The following is a 17,180-nucleotide window of genomic DNA, read 5'->3' on the forward strand; positions in this document are numbered from 1 at the left end:
TGGAATACAAAATATACAGGATCCTTGCCTGGGGTGCAATTTCAGTGTTCTGCTAGCAGCATAAGAAAGGCTCTGACACCCTAGTGGGGTATGAATGCCTTGAACTCCATGATCCTTTGTGATTGATGTGAGCATGACATGCGTTAGGACTTTTTTGGTTGGCTTACTCGGATTTCAATCAAATGTTAAGGTAACTATGGGGTAAAATGCACTAGGGAATGTATTACATGGTATCAGAAAAGGCGCAGAGTGGCTTTTCTACTCAAATAAAATTAAATCCTGAGAAATAAAACCCTCAAAGGAACTGAATGTAGAGGAGAAAGGGAAAGACAATACCTTATCATTAAAAATCAATCAGATATTTACTAAGTGCGTCTTCTGAGGATTCCTTACATTTCAGTAGCTAGCAGATCTGGGTTTACAAAATAGTCTCACATGCATTATCTTATTTGATCCTCCCAACAACCAGTGAGAGAAGAGAGGCAATCTGAAGATGAGAAAATTGCATCTCAGACTTAAGTGCTTCCTGAAGACCTTACACCCAGCTTCAGAGAGTGGAGGGGCACTGAAATTCCCCCCACACACACACACACACTCTGTCCTGGGCTCACTCTTCCTCCACCCCTGGGTATTGTGCTGTGTTTGGTTCTCCAAAGGAGTCTAAAGAAGTGAAGACATGATCTCAGCCCTTAGGAAGTTTATGATCTTAGATGGGGAAAATGCAAATTTTCATAATGAAACAAGCAGAGAATCCTTAAGTGTTAAACTGTAGTACGCAGGCTATAAATACAACAATTGGATTACTTTAATTGAAAAATAAGGTGCTATAAATTCTACTCAATGCCCTGAAAAAAATATGTGAATAGGTATTTCTGAAGGTTTTCAGATAGGCCATCAACATTTTCCTGGAGAAGTTCCATGATTAATTCTTATTTATTTATTTATTTATTTATTTATTTATTTATTATTTTTGGTAGTAGGGATTGAACCCAGGGGTGCTTTACCACTGAGCCACATCCCCAGACCTTTTCATTTTATTTATTTAATATTTTGAGACAGGGTCTCACTAAGTTACTTAGGGCCTTGCTAATTTTCTGAGGCTGGGCTTTGAACTTGTGATCCTCCTTCCTTAGACTCCCAAGTCACTGGGATCACAGGCAATGTGCAACTGTGCCCAACCCATGGTTAATTCTTGACCAGGAGGAAAGCCAACAATCACAAGCTTGCACAGTTTTACAAGGACATTTGGTTGACTGGAGGACCAAACTGCTGAGTCTCTGACCTCATACTGGCCTCTGTTATGCCTCAGACTGAGGACTGGAAGTCTGTAGGAGCTGGTCCTGGCCTTGATATATTTGTTAGGTCCTCTAAAACATCAGTGGAGGCCATCGAGAAAGGCTAGTTGGCCTCCTGTTATTTACCTAATTTGCAAAGGGAGTAAAGAAAAAGAGGCTTTTTTTTTTTTTTTTTTGAGAAAACTGCCAAGAGACAGAAAAATGGAATACATTTGCTCTGTACTCAAAGGGACCACGGACTTCAAGGCTCTGTGGAGATCCTGTGATCATTTGAATGTTCTACTATCCTAATGTTCAAACCTAACACTTTTCAAGTCCCAACTTGTTTTAGAAGCAAAATTCTATTCCAACTACCTGTTTTTTGTCTTTTCGGCAGAGCAAGCCTGTGCTGAGAGACAGTTATGAGACAGTCCCTGTCTGTCACTGTCTTTGTCTTCCCTAAGGAGTTGATGTATTGCTTGAGAGGCCCCATGGGGACTTCCAGAGCCACAGTGAGTGACTGGCCCCCAAACTTTTACCAAACATTGCCCGTGCCAGCTTCTCAAGCATTGTAGCAGTCCTGGGTAGTCTTCATCAAAATGCCCTTTGCTTCAGCAACTTAACAACAGTAATTTGTAACATAAGCTGGGTGTCCCTGAGACTCTGCATCCTCTTCATCTTCTCAACACCTAGCAATGTCCAGCGCAGAGATTTTAAGCTCATCTCTGGAACAGGGTGGCATGGGTGGTTCTACTGGACGATCACCACCAGGGAAGACAAAGACAGCCTGCTGACGGTGCCCGGGAGTCACTCCTCAAGCGCCAGTGAGTGCCACCCAAAGGGAGGAGAGGATGGGGGGGGAAATCAGATTGCAGCTCAGAATGCAATTGTTACTGCAAGAGCGGAACAAGAGCAGACCTTGCAGGTACCGCTAATGCTACTCACAACTCTACTCACACGGCGCACTTGAGTGTCAACGTGAACACAATGCCATCAACTTGTAAGCCCAAGCATATAACCACTGTCACGCATGACCTCGCAAGCGCCTCCTTTGGAGCCGTTTTTTCCAGGAGTAGAAATAAGTTAATGCTGAGTCAGTCACTAGCTTTCACTTCACCCCACAGGTGTGAACAGGGCCTCTGGGACCCGCTCTGTCACCTACTGGTTGTGTGATCTTGGTAAAGTTATCTAAAAATTCTCTGTGTCTTCGATTCCCTGTATGTGAAATGGTGATAATTATATCAGCTCCCCCATAAAGATGTTATGAGGATTAAGTGAGGTTAGAAATATACGGGTCTTAGAACATGCTAGAATGTATTCTATACTGGGTTCATCTAATATTAAAGTCTTTGCTCCAGACACTGTTAGGTTTTGAGAAGTGAAAACAAAGAATAGGCAGTTGGTGCCTCCGTGGGTCTACAGTCTACATTGTAAATCGCTGTTTTAATGACTTGTGTAGCCTAGCCCAAGAGTCAGAAAATGCTCAATCAGGGTTTCTGAATGTGATTGGCCTGGGGAAACAAGCAAGTTATACCACCAATTTTAATTAAATGACGGTATATACGAGTGTGTGGTGTATATATATGAGTTCTGGTCCCATAGAAGCATTACCTCTTTTATTTATTAGTTCTGTAGCATGAGTGCTGAGACTGAGTGTGGTCTGGAGGTTGAGGGTGAGGAAGTGGAGGTGCACTCGGGGAAGTCTTCCAAGAGGCTGTATCATTGAGCTTGGTTTTGATCAGTGAGTAGGCGTTAGCCAGCAAGAGAAGAGGGCTAGGAGTGTTCCAGGCAGAAGGAACATTGTGTGCACAGTTAGAGAGGCGTGAAATAGCACAATACATTCAGGGAACTCCAAGCAGGCAAAGTACAAGAGCAGCCCCATCATCAGTGTAACACACAGCCTGTGTTTGTGAAATGAGTAGTTGAGATTAGAGGCTGTTAAATCAAACAAAACAAAGGAGACTTTGCTTGTATCATTCTGGCCTTTAGCATGAACTAAACAACCAGCCAAGGACAAGCGGCTCTGGAGTTTTAGTGATGAGGTATTGTATAAGCCTGGTATAAGCGCTCTATAGTCAGTCCCGTTGTGTATCCTAGAAGAAGTCAGTCCACTCAATTTGTCTTTTAATTTTTTTTTCAAAGTAGTAGAGGTGAATTAACAATAAAGTTGATGGAATCATGGTATAGGTGAAGATGTTTTGGAATAGTCCTATATTGCTCTAGATCAGAGGTCAGCAAGCTGTGGCTTGAGAACCAAATCCGGTCCATGGCCTGCTTTAGTAATTACGTTTTACTGGAGCGCAGCCATGCTCATTTGTTTGCATGTTGTCTGTGGCTGCTTCAGCGCTGCCACAGCACAGCAGACTGTACAGCCTGCAAAACCTGAAATATTTCCTACTTGGCCTTTTACACTAAATGTTTGCCAATCCTTACTCTAGATTCCGTTTTCCTAATCTGATAAATCAAAACCAATATTTAAAACAAGGGCTTGGGTTGGTTGAGAATCAGTGTGATAAACAATAGGTTTATTGGATTTTTTTAAAAAAATTCACTAGTAAGGAGCAAGAAGATTGCAAATATGTTAGCCATAAAGTATGAAATATATACAAAATAAATGAATCAATGTAGATGCTAGGATTACCTTTCAGATTTGACTCTGAGACTCCTGGCTGTCAGATACCAACTAAAAGACAGGAATTGTTCCTCTAGTAGTTACCTATTTCCTCATAACAAATTATCTGAAAATTTAGAGCCTTAAAGCAACGGTCCTTTAGTATGTCTTATGAATTGGTGAGTTAGCTGGGTGGTCCAGCTGATCTTGGTGGACTTGTTCATACAGTGGTCAGCTGGCTTGTTGGCTTGGGGCTGGCTGGTCTAGGGTGACCTCAGCGGGGGACAGTTCATCCCTCCTGCACACACTCTTGTCCTCCAGCAGGCTGGCCTGGGCTTGCTTAGTTACGAGTGGGAGGTTTTGAGAGAGAAAGTGGAAGCACAGACTTGAGGCTAGCTTGGAAACAGCACACTGTTACTTCTGTTGCGTGGCCAAAGCAAGTCAAAAGGCCAGCCTAGATGCAAGGGGGAGGGGGAATAGACTCCCATTCGTGATGAGAGGAACTGCAAAGTCACATTGCACGGGGAAGGGAAACAGGAGGGATGGAATTGAGGCCACGTTTAAAATCACAAACAATCAATCATAAGCTAAAACAGCATGTATCCTGACCACGCATTTTTAAAAAGTCATCTCTGTGGTCTCAAGTGGAAAGAAATATTCATCATACATGTCTCTTCAGCCCCACCCACAGATATGAATCATCAGTGTCTTCGACTAAGAGGACCATTATCCTGTAGCTAATGACAGATACAGAGGAGGAGTGGAAAGAAGCCTGAACCAGACCTGTACTCAAATACCACTTGACAGATTTCACTAGGAACCAGACGCAGCAGGTATAACCAATGACCAAACTGAACAGCCTTTGTCACTAAAGTCTAAATTGACCTATGACATCACTGCCAATCCTTCCATTCCCCTCCACCTTTTTTATCAGGTGGTGGCAAAACTGGTCCCTTAGGACATTGCTATCTGTTGTTTCTGGATGTGACTGAAAAGGCAAAAAAAATGGGATAATTTTTTTTTAACTCACCAGCCATGGGATGATTTTTTTAATTTCTTGCTAAAAAATCTTCACTATTACAAACTTGCCTCGATAAATAATGTTAGGTATAAATAGCAACAGTGATGTCAGAAAACCTCCTTCACTGTTCCTTTCCTGGTCCCCTAGGGATGTCAGTAAAAAGACAGCGAACTTGGTAGCCATTGCTTCTTAGACTATCTCAAAATCTTCAGAAAATCTAAAAGCGAAACTCCCAAACCACTCAGACAAAAATCACACAGCTTTGGGTTTGAAAAATGTTCTTTCTGGCCCAGAACCAGTGAGGGTCATTGGACTTGTCTGCAAGAAGCCAAAGCCTTTACACTCAGACTTCAACAGAAATGCCACTACCAGAATGCTGGAGAGGAATGTGCCAGAATTTAAAGAACTATTTAGACTCCTGTTGACTGGCTTCAGAACCAGCTGTGAAGGGGACTATATTTCAACTTAGATACAGTGAAAAGGAACAGAACTGTTGACATTATTGAAGAGGGTGGAGACAAAAAACCCCGGATGTTTGCAGATAACTAATTAATGCACTGGGGGTTGGGTTGGCTTTGGAAGAACAGAGGACACTTCAAATTTTGGTTGTAGAAAATCGGAAGTTAACCTTGGGCAGGTCACAGAAAGATTAAATAGACACAACTACCTGGTGGAGTACCCTAACAAATGTTGGTTCCCTTTCTCCCTCTGGATCTCCTACCCAATTAGGAATTTCTTTAAAAAAAACAAGAATCCTGCCAGCCTGCTTCTCCTGGAAAAATGTCAAGTAGGATAAGCTGCTGATAGATGATAACAATCAACAAACTTCACGTTCAGCTGGAGGGAGCAGGGCGTGTCCCCTCCCCTGCCCCTCCCTCCCCTCATCATGGCTCAGTAGCAGCACAAAGATATTCCCTCCTTCCTGCGGAGGAAGTGTATGTGTTCTCTCAGACCTACCTTGGCATTCCTTGATGTCTTAGAGAAGCAGATGACCCCGGCTGAGCAAGACAGTCAGCAGAACAGCAGCCCTTGATGCTGCATTTGGAAATTTCCATTCTTTGCTTGCAGCTCTGAAAAAAAAAAAAAAAAAAATCTAAAGAGCCCAGTAGCTGGGAAATTTCCACGATGGAAAATTTTAACATATTCTTTAGCTCTAAACTATGCAGGTTTATAGACACTTTTTTTTTCTTTTGGTAATTTCCTTCTTTAACAATAATTTATGAACATGGTAACTCTGGCGCTGTGGCAATAAAGAGGGCAAGATGACCTGGAGGGGAATGGGCTCCGTTTGCCCAGTGGGAGTCTGCGCTATATAAGCACTTGACCACCCAAACCATAGAAATGCAGATCGCTGCAAGACCCACTGGTTGGGAACTTATCCAAAATCAGAGATAATTTGCCCTGGAGCCCTACACAGAAATCTGTATAGAGACTGGAGGTGGAAAGTGATGGATACAACTTTGAAGCAGGACATGGTGAGTTGCAATCTTAGGTAGATCCCTTAGACCACTGCTTCCTAAATCTAATTGTGTATGGGAATCCCCTGGGAATCCTGTGAAGCTGCAGATTCCAATTCACCAGGTCTAGGGTGGGACCTGAGTCTGGGTTTCTAACTGGCTTCTAGGAGATACTGAGGCCTCCCTTCTGAGGACCACAGTGTGTGGGCACAGCAAGGCCATAGACAACAGGTGCTCATCTGTATGAGGTCAATGATGGCAATAGCAGAGCACTGCCTGAGGGGGCCGGAGGTGAACTCCTTTGGGGTGGTTTTCTCAGGTTTTGAAGCTGAGGTCTCAGTAGAACTGAATGTCTCCTGGAGAGATGCACCATGCCGTCCTGGATACTGTAGAACTTCTGGAATATGGGAGCACATGCCATTATCAGCAGGCTACCTATTCTAGCAGATTTCATTTGGGGGATTCTAGAAATCAGTGCCTTTCCAAAGAAACCCCTGTATCAAGTTGATGAAGATTCTTGAACCGGTCAGAATCCTGTGAAGGGGAAGAGCACTCAGAGAATAAATTACCTTCATTCCAGCCAAAATATTTGTTTTACTATTTGAGGAATAAAATAAAAAGGGAATTGGAGAATTTTTCATTTTCTTAATAGCTATCCCACCTTTGAACTCCCTACATGAGACAGACAGACAGACAGACAGACAGACAGATATATCAAAGTCTACCGCATCTGTCCTCCAGGATGTTACTTTCACTTGATCTGTAATGTGTCTGTTTTGTACATTTTTAAAGCAACATTGGTCCCATTTTTCATTTTCCATTCAATTGAGTTCTGCATGGGTTATTACTCCTTACTTTTCAAATAAAAGTACACAGAGGAACAGATGGAAGGAAAGGAGGAGGGAGATTACAATCATGAAAATGTGATTGAAGTCAGAGTGTAACAAGCATGGAAAGAATTTGATTACATAATAAAAAGAATTAATATAGATTAAGAGTAAATAAGTATCCTAGTATGCTAACAGCCACATGATATTTAAAAATTCTAAATGGCATACAGGATTGCTTTAGGGGTTTGGGCGTCAAGAGGTTGGTTGATGTCTTCTCTTTCAGAAATCTTCACCGTAGGGTCAAGGCATGATTCAGCATTGAAACAGGCATGCTGATTACTTGAGTAAAAGAAATCAGATGATCTTTTCTAGGTCTCCATGAGCAATTATTCACCATTCACCTACAGCCAATCAAATAGAATTTGTTTGATCCACCTAAAGCACATATTTTAAAAAAAAATTTTTTTTGTAATTGTAGAAGAACAGCAAGCCTTTATTTTGTTTATTTTTATATGGTGCTAAGCATCAAACCTCACATGTGCTAGGCAAGCGATCTGTCACTGAGCTACAGTCCCGGCCCCTGATGCCACATATTTAAGGAATACTTTTAAAAATAGATTTGAGGTGAATTTCCAAAATGAAAGGGAACATTTTAAAGTGAACAGTTTGGAGGCATTTAATATATTCATGACATTGTGTGACCACCATTTGTATCTAGTTCTAAAACAACTTCATCACCCCTGAAAGGAAATCCTAAATCCCATGAAGAGTTTGCCTCCCAATTCCTTCTCCCCCTATTCTCTGGCAACCACCGACAAACTTTCTTCTCTGTGGATTTAACGATTCTGGATAGTTCTGATAAGTGGATTCCTGCAATATGTGGCTTATCTTCTTAACAATAAACATAATAATTATAATAAAATTTAGCATTGAGTGCTTATAACAGGTGAGGCATGTAATTGTTTTTTATGTATATATTTATTTTTTAGTTGTAGTTGGACACAATACCTTTATTTTATTTATTCTTATGTGGTGCTGAGGATTGAACCCAGGGCCTTGCACATGCTAGGCGAGCACTCTACCTTTGAGCCACACTCCCAGCCCAAGGTATGTAATTCTTACAACAGACTTATAAACAAGTACTGTCATTATTATATAGAAGAGTGTTATGGTCCCCCCAGGAAGTTCAGAGGAGAGCTTTAATCTAGTCATTGGCTTCATCTACACATATGGATTAACTAACTGGATTGTAACTGTAGGCTAGAAGAGGCAGGTCACTGGGGACATGCCTTTGGGTTTACATTTTGTCCTTGGTAAGTGGATCTTGCTCTCTGCTTCCTTGTTGCCATGTCTCCAGCTGCTTTCCACCACCATGGCCTTCCACCATGATGGCCTGCCTCATCCTGGGCCCAGAACTGCAGAGTCAACCAGCCATGGACTGAACCTCTGAGACCATGAGCCAAAATAAACTTTCCTCCTCTAAGTTGTTTTTGTCAGGTTTTTTGGTCACAGTGATAAAAAAAATTGACTAAAACAATGAGAAAATTGGCACTTGGCTAAATGAATTGCCTGAGATCCATAAATTATGGCCTAACAAGGAATAACCTTTGGTCAGACCCACTTACACTAGTGCTTTTTCCAAATGCCTCAGCTATATCTCAACTTCATTTCCCTTATCACAGACAGATGGATGGATACTCCTTCTCAAGTTTAACAACTTCATAGAACTTGATTCAAATACTGAATGTGTTGTTACTTGCTTACAGCTGCTATTTCTCTAGCAGTGCAGTAAGTCCAGGCAAACTCTTTTGAAGAGCTCATTAAAACTGCTAAAATAAAGTCTTAGAAGCAGGTGCATTCATTAGTTGAAATGCAGACGATTATGTTAATATCGCATTCAGGTGACAAATTTAAAGGCATCAAAATCATGGAGGATAAAAGGATTTTCAAAGCTAAAGTTAACTTCTTCCTTTGTAGAACTCTTTGTTCTGTTAAGCATGTGACTGACTGCAGCTGTCCAACTTGGGGACCTCCAATGTTATCTCACAAAAATAAAGCTGTTTTGCAATAATTTATTTCCCTTACAAATTCTTTTTTTTTTTTAAAGAGAATTTTTAACATTTATTTTTCAGTTATCGGCGGACACAACATCTTTGTTGGTATGTGGTGCTGAGGATCGAACCCGGGCCGCACGCATGCCAGGCGAGCGTGCTACCGCTTGAGCCACATCCCCAGCCCTCCCTTACAAATTCTTGAGCCTCAATTTAGAAAAAGAAAGATAAGGAATTGTCTCCACCCTTGCTGCTAGATCTGGCACCCCATTTACAACTTATTTTCCACCCTGGATCCAAGGGTAGGAGAAACACATTTAAAAAGATGATGGAAATATGTAGGCAGAATTGGGGACGTAGCTCAGTGGTACAGCCACATGTGTAATATGCTGAGTTTGATTTCCAGCATAAAAAAAGTTGGGGGGCTGGAGTTGTAGCTCAATAGTAGAGCACTAGCCTAGCATGTGTGAGGCACTGAGTTCAATCCTCAGCTCCACATAAAAAATAAATAAAATAAGGTATTGGGTCCATCTACAACTGAAAAAAAAAAAGTTGGACTGTGAGCCCTAATTTGAAAAAGATGGGCCAACAATTCTTTTATTTTGCCCTTCTTCCTTTTCTTTCTTTCTTTCTCTCTCTTTTTTTTTTTTTTTTTTTTTGATACTTGAGCGCTCAACCACTGAGCCACATCCCCAGCCCCTTTTAATTTTTTATTTAGACACAGGTCTCACTGGGTTGATTAGGGCTTCCTCACTAAGTTGCTGAGGCTGGTTTTGAATATGGGCTCCTCCAGCCTCCGCCTCCTGAGCTGCTGATACAAGCATGCACCACCACGCCTGGCTTGCCCTTTATTCATCTGAAAGAAATGTTGAGTGTGAAATGTGTATGTGACCACTATGTATTTGGCATATTATTTACATATTTATTTTGTGGTGGGCTGTTTGGCTGCTGTAACTAAAGGACCCAACCAGGACAGCTGTAGAGGAATAAGTTTATTTGAGGGCTCATGGTTTTAGAGGTCTTAGTCCTTAGCTCCATTCCTTGAGGCTCAAGGGCAGGCAGAGCATCATGGCAGAACAGTGTGGAAGAGGGAAGCAGCTCAAGAGATGATCAGGTCTCCCCTTGCAAGATAAAAATATATACCCCCAAACCACACCCCAAATTCTCACCTCCTCCAGCCACACCCCACCTGCCCTCAGTTAATACTCAATTAATCCCATCAGGTGATTAATTTACTGATTGGGTTCAAGCTCTGGTAACCCAATCATTTCTTCTCTGAACCTTCTTGCATTGTCTCATACATGAGCTTTTGGGGGATACCTCACATCCAAACCATAACATGGGGACTGAACCCAGGGGTGGAATTTGCAATCCTCTACCTCAGCCTCCTGAGTAGCTGGGACTATACAGGCATGTACCACCACGTGGGGCCAACATATATGTATTTGAGAGCCTATATGCCAGAATATTAATAAGAGTTCCACCAGAATAATTTAAATTTTCTTTTTTTGTCAATTTTTATATTTTATAAATTTTCTGCAATAAATACAAAATTTAAATTTTTTAAAATTGATTTTTAAAATTTTTAAATCTGTGCCTTTTAAAACAATTTTTTTTAACTTTTTAAAAATTATTTTATTTGTTTACTTTTTATGCGGTGCTGAGGATTGAACCCAGGGCCTTGAATGTGCTAGGTGAGTGCTCTACTGCTGAGCTACAACCCCAGACCCCAAATTTGTGCTTTCTAAACTTATGAAAAATTATTGTGGAGCACATAGCCCTTCCACATTCAATAGTTTTACTGGTAAGATTAGGTTACCATTTAGTTGTCTAGCACATGGAAGCTGGGTGAGGTGTTTCTGTAATTCCCTTCCTCTTCTCAAACCCAGGATATCTGTGGAAACATTGCTTTTTCCTTGTAGAAGGAAATATAAGAAAATACAGTTCAGTATCAAGTTACTTAATAAGAATACAAGCATGGTTAAATAGTTTTATATTTTTCTTCAAAACCTCAGTCAAGTGGGCTTGCATTTGATGAATGTAGTTTACCTCTTGCAATGGGAAAAGGACTTTAAAAAACCTATTTAGGACAAACATTTATTTTTAATATTTTAGTTGTGCTCTCTGTGAAACCTTTGTAAACTATACTTGACTTTCTTTTTTAAAAAATGTACAAAAATAATTGTGTTACTGATTAAAACATAAATACTGAAGCTGCTATAGACTTGAACCTTGCTACCAATAGAGCATGTTTATGTAGTGTGTGTGCATTGCTCAGTAGCTTGAAATTAACAAGCTGAAAGACCGCTTGTACAGTGTAATAGTCGTATTTTTGCCTTTCTCCCTTTGTCTTCTACTTTATCTTTCCCCTGTTCAATATTACTTTCTCTTTTTTTCCTCTACATAATTTAGAAGTCCATCAATGCCATTTAAAATGAAAAGCCATACATTTAAAAAGTCAGAAAAATCCCCTTGGGATGGGTTTGGACAGTACTTTCATGTGGTAGTACCACATTGAAATCAGCGGGTATGTTCCAAGACCCCAATGGATGCCTGAAACCATCGATAGTACTGAACCCTATAATTTAATACCTTTTCCATCTTAACTAAGCACTTATCAAGCACATGGCCATAACTTTTGCAGTTAGAGGTGAAGCAAAGCTAGTCCAGATTTTCTCAGATAGAACCATAGACCTCATCAACCACAGAATAGTTTTTTTTTTCCTTTCCTTATTAAGTCAAAACTTTCACCTCTTTCCTTGGTCTCTTGTTGGCATATTTGAGTTGTTAGTACCACTACTCTAGTGCTTCGGGGCCACTATTAAATAAAATAAAGGTTGCTTGAATAAAATCACATGACACATAACAGTCAATCTAATGATTGAGATGACTACTAAGTGACTCACGGGCAGGTAGCATATACAGCATAGATACATTGGACAAAGGGGTGATTCATCTCCCAGGTGGGATGAAACGAGATGGCATGAAATTTCATCATGCTACTTAGAACAGCAAGTGATTTAAAACTTATAAATTGTTTAGTTCTAGAGTTTTTTATTTCATATTTTTGGACCAAGGCTGATTTGAAGTAGCCAAAACCTGAGATGAGGGAAAACTGCTGTATACCTGCCCCTCTTTTTGGTTAGCAGTAGCCTAGCTGAATCTTGTTCCAAACTGCCATAATATGTCTCATTAGCTGAAACTTACATGGATACAGCTCCTTTGACTGCTGGACAGCTCCGAGTCTCCTAGCAGTATTTTCCCACCCACCCTCTTCTCTTTCTGTTTAATTCTCAGAGCTAACACCCTCACAAAGCTGCAGATTTTAGACAAAACAAGGAAGATAGCTAAAAGAGACTCTTGTTCTTCTAGTATGATCCATCACTACCATAAGATAAGAGGGTAAATTTCAGACCATAGAATTTAGAGATGAACATGAGAGGTCACCTTAGTCAAGTTTCCTTTTCATGGATGTGTTTCTTCTAGAGAGTACCTGGTAGTCATCCAGCTTGACTTTGAAATTTTCCAATGATGAAAAACTGTTCTACTTTCGCCCCCACTTTTCTCCTGATAGATGGGTCGATAGAGCACAAATAGCATTATAACCACAATGCCAGAAAGAAAATAAATAAATGAATCCTAATCCTTAAAAAAAAATAGGCTTTTTTTTTCAAATTTCTGTTACTGATCCAGAACCCAGTCTCAAGGAAATATAACCCCTTAGGATTCATGAGGAATGCAATGAGGTTGAATCATTTGGCTGAAAGACACAGATTTTATTGGTCCAGAGTGTCCATTACACCATGAGAATAATACCCAGAAAAGGAAAATTGTATAATTTATTTATAAGCCTGAATACCAGAGTGTTGTTCAAATCTCTTTCTAATTCATCCCCTTTGTCTCCCTGATGCCTGTGCAACAAAAGAAAATTTCTGAAATTATTTAATCCAGGAATCTTGCCTTCAAGGATATGCCAACATTTACAAAGACTAAGTTGAGTAGTGTGTTTCCAAGTTACCTAAATGTACATATTATGATTTTCCTTTCAGAAGAATTAGAGAGTTCAGCAGTATTCTGAAACAACTATATATGAGAACACAAAGAAAAATAATAGCAAAAAAAATTTTTCAGAGACAGGGGGTCCTATGGAAGCCACCGGATATCCTGTCTTTTCACATTGGTTATGTCATCAGACCTTTTTTTTTTTTAAGTGATTGTAATGATTAAAGTGGGGTTGAATTTGGAAAATCAATTCATTAATAGAGAGGATAGAATACTGTGAACTATAATTTTATCTAAGTAAATATAAAGGAGAGAGTTTTTGAATGATTATTATTGTAATGAATTGTAAAAAAAAAAATTCAAGTACAAAAGAATGCAAAGAAGACAAGAAACCACCCTACATCCCATTGCCAAATAAATAAATAAATAAATAACCACCATAAATGTTAGGGGTATATCAGTTCAGTTATAGAAGTAAGGGTACTTTAGAATTTTAAAAGGCAACTTATATTTGGGCAATTGAACATGGCCTTATTTATGGCCCAATTGAAACAGACACAAAACCTGGCATTTAAAAATTATCTATTTACTCTGAACAATTTTGAGAGGAAGGGTATTAATTAGAACATTGAATCTATAAGAAATTCTGAGAATGTGAATTCAATAAGAATCAACAAATGTCTTTAATTTCTTCTGTATATCCATCTTCAATTCAGCTGCATCAAAAGTATATTATGGTAAGATATGTTTTCCTAATTCATTTCAGTTTACAAATCAACTTTATACTGACTTTCAAGACCCTGTAAAATAATCAGGGCTCCAGTCAGCTGGTGCATGCTAGTTGGGCCTTCTAGTTTATTTAGTCTATCCTGGTTCCTTGGACACACATTGTGATTGGTCTTTGTCTATGCTATAACAATTATTAAAGTATTTTTTTTGGTACCAGGGATTGAACCCAGGGGCACTTAATCACTGTGCCACATCCCCAGCCCTTTTTCATATTTTATTTAGAGACAGGGACAGGGTCTCACTGAGTTGGCTAGGTTCTTGCTTAAATTGTTGGGGCTGGCTCTGAACTCGAGATCCTCCTCCCTCAGCCTTCTGAGCCGGTGGGATTACAGGCGTGCACCACCACACCCAGGCAGTTATTAAATATTTTGAACATCATCCCTGAAATAGGAAATAGAGGAAAACCTAATAATTTTGTCTAGCAATTTAAGTTGGAAATACACACTTATCTGCTGACCACATTCCCATTGTTCTTCCCTTTGGAGCAAATACTGAAGCAAAACCACCTTCTTATGATTCTTTTAGTACAACTTTGTGCCGATTCATACTTCCACGTATTGGCAATACGTTTTGTTCCCAGGACGATAGATTTCTGTAGGGAAGAGGTGGATAGATGGAGAGGCATGTGGTAAACACCTTGGTTTATCTGAGGAAGAGGGTGGGTGGCAGTCATTTTACCCTTGGTCTTCACTGAGGTCGGAGCAGTGACCAGCAAGGCTGTGACAGGAGCTCAATTCAGCAGGGTTCCAAGATTATGGAAATCACATTATTCCTGGGACAGGAGATTCTGCCTGCTAGTCATGCCCATCATTATAAATAAATGATGAATGCATGCCCATCATTAAGGCAAAAACACATACTCTTCAATCCAAAGTCCCCATTTTAATATTTACCTAAGAATGTTTTTTTCCCCCCTTTGGCCAAATCTACCTCCCTCCCAGAAGAAGGGAGACTTCTTGTTATTGTAAATAAATGCAGACAACAATGGGGAGATCCTAATGCATCACATCAAGGTCTATTTATACTAGTGATAGCTTGTTATATGGCCATACTAAACATTCCCATGAGCTAAATTTGTGTGTGGGAGGGGTGCTGGGGGTAGAACCCAGAGTCTCACATTCGCAGCAAATGCTCTGACTAAGCTTCACCCCCAGCCCAAGTTTTATTCCTTTGATTTTCTAATTTGGGGGCTGGGGTTGTGGCTCAGTGGTAGAGCGCTTGCCTAGCCTATGTGAGGCACTGGGTTCAATCCTCAGCACCACATAAAAAACAATAACTGGAATAAAGGTATTGTGTCTATCTACAAAGAATATATTAATAAATACATGACAAATCTTTAAAATATATGTATATATATATAAAACAAATCTTGAAAAAAGTTAAATAAATATGTCTCTTTTTAACTTCATCTACTTATTAAGGAGGTCCCTCTCAGTTTCTTTCTATTGAAGAGGTGACGTAATTTTTGTTTATTTAATTTTTCTTTATAAAAAGGAATGAGTAAACTCCCCACACACTTCCCTGCTCTTAAATATACTTCATTAAACTCATGTTGGGGCAAAAAAAAAAATTACAGGAAATTTTCAAACTCAAAGGAAGTTCTGCTTCTTTATGTTGCAAAATCAGAAACATCATGGTCTCCATGATCTTTGTGAAATTCAGGGATATTGCTTCTAACTCTCTAAATGGCAGATTATTACAATTATTTCTGTTTGAAATTTGTACGGCACTTCTCCCATCCTACTTACACTTGAGTAATGGTAATACAAAAATTAGATGCCAGGTCCTGCCTTACTCACCAACTTACATTGAAAAATACAGGCCAGATAGATGGAGGAAGAAAGCCACTACTTCCTGGTAACCCACATATCACAATTGATGGTAATGGCCTAATCAAAAGTACAGATTTCTGTGTAATAATAGCCCTGTTTGCCTCATAAACACTAGACCACTTGATTGTTTTTCCTGGAAAAAAAAAGTCCTAACTAATTTTAGTAAATTAAATCATATTTTTCCACTGACATGTTCTAATTTAAAGATATGACTTCATTTTTTAATTGATCCCAAACTGAGAGTGACACTCAACTGTCCTTCTTTTCTTTTCTTTCTTTCCTTTTTTTAAACCCAGAAGTGCTGTGCCACTGAGCCACATCCCCAGCCCCTTTTATTTTTTTTATTTTGACATAGGGTCTTGTTAAATTGCAGAGGCTGGCCTCGACCTTGCAATCCTCCTGTCTCTGTCTCCTGAGTCACTGCGATTGCCCTCCTGCACCAGTATGCCCAGCTACTGTTTAAAATTTCAAACTTGATTAGCATTCACTAATTCGGTACTTTAGGGAAAGGGCTAATTTGGATTAGTGAAAATTTTGAATGCTAAGATATAAAAATACAGAGTTATATCACCTCATAGTACAATATGCAATTCCAGGACTCTATAGAGAAGTATTTCTGAGAAGAAGGCTACTGTGAGGACTGTTTTAATAAAATTCCTCTTTAAACCTTAGGTAAATTCATGCTGCTAATTGATCTGAATATGTTTAGCTCATCTTCACTCTGTAGTTATTATATGCTTGGCATCATTCTAGAAAAAAATTTTGTCCTCAAGTTAACAATTCACTCTAAATTATCATTCATTTTGCCTAGTGACATTTTATCTCATGCTTCATTCAGCACCTGTCTCCGTGTACTCATTTATTCAAAAGACACTTTAAAGTTATAATGGGATATAAGCACAAATTCAAAATGACTGGGGTCTTAAGGTGAAAGTCATTTATCATGTGGACCAACACCAATCCATCAGTAGAGCAATCGATCAACCAGTCCTTTGTTCTAGCTAGCACAGCTGGGTCAGGGTTTCTCAACCTTGGCACAACTGACCTTTAAGACCAGAGAATTCTTTATTGTGGAGGGCTGTTCTGTGCATTCCAGGAGCTTTAGCAGGATCCTCGCCTCTTTCCATTAGATGCCAGTAATGACCCCACTTCCAGGTCTGACAAGCCGAAATGTCTCCAGACGTTGCCAAGTCCCTGATGGAGAACCAGTGGTTAGTGTGTGTATCATGACTTCTTTATTAGATTATAAAGACTTTGAGGGCAGAGACCCAGTCTGATTCATCACTCTACCACCCCTTCTCTACCACCTAAAT

The 17,180-nt window shown here is 39.8% G+C and overlaps 2 protein-coding genes across 22 annotated transcripts in view; one reads left to right on the forward strand and one right to left on the reverse strand.

The window, feature by feature from the left end:
• LOC120891841 (uncharacterized) overlaps window positions 1-17,180 on the reverse strand; it is a 70,507-nt gene that overhangs the window by 36,884 nt on the left and 16,443 nt on the right. For 8 of the 9 annotated variants that reach the window (XR_013435359.1, XR_013435357.1, XR_013435356.1 and 5 more), the window contains 2 exons: window positions 16,913-17,061; window positions 5,864-5,976 (listed from right to left, as the gene is read on the reverse strand). The gene's annotated coding sequence lies outside the window, so the exon portion shown is untranslated. Of the gene's footprint in view, window positions 1-5,863; window positions 5,977-14,480; window positions 14,628-16,912; window positions 17,062-17,180 lie in introns of all 9 variants that reach the window. The other variant, XR_013435358.1, reaches the window with a different exon arrangement.
• The window catches only part of Mkln1 (muskelin 1), a 302,986-nt gene that overhangs the window by 31,212 nt on the left and 254,594 nt on the right, over window positions 1-17,180 (forward strand). For 4 of the 13 annotated variants that reach the window (XM_078040544.1, XM_078040548.1, XM_078040554.1 and 1 more), the window contains exon 1: window positions 6,161-6,381. The exons of 7 other annotated variants lie outside the window; for them this stretch is intronic. The gene's annotated coding sequence lies outside the window, so the exon portion shown is untranslated. Of the gene's footprint in view, window positions 1-4,564; window positions 4,719-6,160; window positions 6,382-17,180 lie in introns of those variants that run through there. 2 more of the 13 variants (XM_078040552.1, XM_078040549.1) reach the window with 1 other exon arrangement.

This window comes from Ictidomys tridecemlineatus, chromosome 2 (assembly GCF_052094955.1).
Source record: "Ictidomys tridecemlineatus isolate mIctTri1 chromosome 2, mIctTri1.hap1, whole genome shotgun sequence".
Lineage (NCBI taxonomy): Eukaryota > Metazoa > Chordata > Mammalia > Rodentia > Sciuridae > Ictidomys > Ictidomys tridecemlineatus.